At 39.6% G+C, this 3,572-nt stretch overlaps 1 long non-coding RNA gene across 1 annotated transcript; it reads right to left on the bottom strand.

Moving 5' to 3' along the window:
* Positions 1-2,780: 2,780 nt before the first annotated feature.
* LOC311063301 lies at positions 2,781-3,330 on the bottom strand. The gene is made up of 3 exons (XR_014602575.1): positions 3,215-3,330; positions 3,002-3,104; positions 2,781-2,874 (listed from the first exon to the last, which is right to left on the bottom strand). It is a non-coding gene; the product is annotated as an uncharacterized lncRNA (long non-coding RNA).
* Positions 3,331-3,572: the final 242 nt, after the last annotated feature.

Raw genomic sequence — 3,572 nt, 5'->3', positions numbered from 1 at the left:
ACTAGAGGCGAAGTGGTACACAAATCCTACAAATGGTCTCCTAAGTAGGCGTGGTTTTCTTCTCCCCCGACCATCCCACCACCCTCCCCCTCCCCTCTCCCTGGCTGGCAACGTCATGTGGATGAGCAATGTTTTGGTTGTGCGTCGCATGTTATCGGTAAGGTATAGCGTTTCTAAGTGCTGTACGGTGTACATGTCGGTATTTTTAGATGAAGCATAATATTGATAGTGTCAGCCAACAGTCATTTTGTTGCATGACTTAATTAGATTAGGTTAAGATAAACGTGTGTAGGCTATAGTAAACAAAAACAAAGCGAACAGTGGTGTTTGAGTGTGATGACAAAAGGGCATACTGTAAATATCTCATTTTAACAAAAGGGTTTGCCTGAAGTTGCGCTGGCCTTCAAATTGGAAACAAGTGGACAGGGAAAAAAAGAGATGGTCCAATTCTATGCATACCCATGTACTGTATACCCATGTACTGTATACCCATGCATACCCATGTAATAACATGTTGTGGTTAAAACGAAACCTTTTCTACATATTTGGAAGGCCCAATTTGCAAAGACAATAACAAAGACTTAAACAAGTTTCAAGAGGATTTATTTGCCCCATTTGTGTCACCAAAACTGATGAGCTGCCAAACGTTGTTGTGGCAACAATACAATATCAGTGGTGGGAAAAGTACTGAAATATTTTACTTAAGTAAAATAACCAATACTGCAATGTAGAAATACTCCGTTATAAGTAAACGTTCGGAATTCAAAATGTACTTAAAAGTACAAAAGTATTGGTATGAAAATGTACTTCAAAAAGTATCAAAAGTAAAAGTACTTGTTACGCAGAATATGCCATTTCACAAGTTTGGAAATCAAAATCCATACAAATCATTTGGAAATAGCAGATCTGCAAGCTCAGCTATAACATAGAATCGCTGTTGTCAGGTGTAACAGCTAATAGGGATCCTAAATAAACTCTAACTCATAGTGATGGTACTGAAATAAAATAAAGAAATCAATATACAAACACAACTTAAATCGTTCATTTGTCTGAACCAGTGAAACATTTAAGTTTCCTCTTAGCTCGTGTTCCCTCTTCCTTCAGGGAAACGTTAATTTGGCGCAACTCTGCTCCTATCTTGCACATAATAAATTTCTCTGCAACTTTTTCTTGCAGAGCAAAGGCATGCTCTGGGTGTGCATGTGTGAGGCCGCAGAAAACATCAGAGTCTCTTAGTTCTTGCCTCAGAGTGCTGAAGAGACCGCTCTCCTTCCAGTGAAATTTAAACGCTTCGGTTACCCTGGACTCCATTTTCAAAATTGTTTCCTTGAACAGTTTGGATGGTTCTATCAAGTTGGAATCATGTGTGTATCTTTTCCTCTTCAGAAAAGAATTGGAGTCACCAGAGGTTGCACAGTAGTTGTGGTCACTGTCATCGAAATGAACAAGCAGCTCCTCACATTTGCAGCAGGACAAGAGAAGTGGGTCTTGCTGCACCTGTCTGACCAGCCATCCAGAAATGTACGTTAGCACTTCATTTTTGATGCAGTCTGAGGCTACAGTCTCAACAGTCACCGCTGTCAGGTCTTCACACTCTGGAACATACTGTAACATAAGCACAAGTTGAAACAACTTGATGAATTTAAATTGTCTGAATGGACAGAAAATAGAGTTAGGTGATTTGTTTTTAAATGCATTCATTTCTTTACTTGACCAGGAAAGAACAATTGAGTGTACGAAGCACATTTTCCAAGGAAGACATGCACATTTGGCAAATATAACAATTATGTTCACAAAATGCATCACCATATTTGGAGTCTTCCATAAACAAATCTGTATGTTATGCACCCAGGTGAAAACAGTGCAGTGCAACAAAATACATGTTGCTGTTGCCAATTAGGAATTTTCAGTATGTCCAGTAAATGCAATTGTAATTTGTCAATTGTATTTACACTAGGAAGCTGTATATTCTGCCAAAATTCTAACTTATAAGGTGAGCATTTATCTTCAACACTCACGTCGCAGGCAGCATACACAATTGATTTTTGTTGATACACACCTTTGAAGTAGATGCTGTTGGGGGGTTGGAGACATCAGACTGGTCAGTCCATGGTGGTGGATTGATCTGTTCAGCACTGAACAAAGGGACGTCATTATCCATGAGACAGTTGCTTCCCATGCTGTTTGTCAGACAAGCAACAGAGGCACTTTTGAGTGCTGCAGCAAACTCAGTGCTTGTGGGATTATACCGATGTCCACCCTTGCCACGGATCACAGAGAACAAATTCTGGGGGTGGGGGAGACATGAAATGGCTTAGAGTAAAATATTAATTACCATGTTTATTCATAATGTTATTCTTACTTATGTTCTTACCTCGAGGCAGTCCTGATTTAGCTTGGCTGTGCACAGGAATTTTATGTCTCCATGTTCATTCACCAGCTGTTGCACAATTTGGAGGACACTTCGGATGCTCAAAATTAAACCTCGCTGGCAAGGGGGAGTGAATCCAGGCCTGTATAGTAAGATTACAGAGAACTCAGTGATCTATTGGATGAATGATTATGATGATGGCATACTGTCAATCAATCACTGTACAAATCTAGATGTGTCCAATACTCTGAGGACTATTTCATGGAAATATACTGCATACTTCCACTTACTCAGAACATGCAATTGATAAATCTTATGAGAAAGATTGAGAAAAATGACATTTGTCCATTGCCTTTTTCTGATCACACCACATGCATTGTGTTCTAACCAACCTGAAGGTCCAAGATGAGATCCATTGAAGGCTGTCCGTGAGGACCTTCATCTGCTCATCATCACCTCTTTGTCGGAGGGGTCGGCACCAAGGGTTGGAATGAGAGAGGCTTCTGAAAAGTTTGTGTTTGCTGATTAATAAAGATATCAAATTTCACCTTCATTGACTAATATTAATAAAACAAACAATACAAATTTGTGATGATCAGTAGCCATTTCCAATAGAGTCAGAATTAGTACCTTGAATTCAGTATGTCAAATAACCTGTTCATGTCCTCAAAGAAGTCTGCTGTCTCGTGTGCCTCATTTGGTAGCCTTTTTAAATCAATCATGGTCTTCATCCCTATATGATTGTTTGATTATTACATTACATCTTGTAATACAGGTGAATGTGTTCCAAACTCAAACTCATCTGTACCCAGATGCATCATAAATTGTTTGTCGATTCCCCACCTGCAGCCACAGTGTGACTGAAAACTTGAGTCGCAAGTCGAACACGCATGTTGGTGAAAGGTGGCAATTCAATGTGTTTCTTGGACAACTTTGGAGCCAGGCGGACACAGTTCTGCTTGTCCTGAGCATAAAAGTCTTCCAAGTGTTTCCACTTGATTTGTTTTGTGCCCATCTGTAACACAAGATGGAAGTTGATGTGATACATGTGGTTCTTAGCGATTGTCTTTACTATACTTCAATGTCATTACAGTGCCAGGAATGTTTGTGACATCACCATGGTAATTCAAATGTACTCAATTTATGTCCAACATGTATTCCCACTAATACCACAGTAGGTGATAAACAGGTCTGGGAATTA

This window comes from Gymnoscopelus microlampas, assembly GCF_963454915.1.
Source record: "Gymnoscopelus microlampas genome assembly, chromosome: 16".
Lineage (NCBI taxonomy): Eukaryota > Metazoa > Chordata > Actinopteri > Myctophiformes > Myctophidae > Gymnoscopelus > Gymnoscopelus microlampas.
This window is presented reverse-complemented; position numbering and strand designations above follow the sequence as displayed.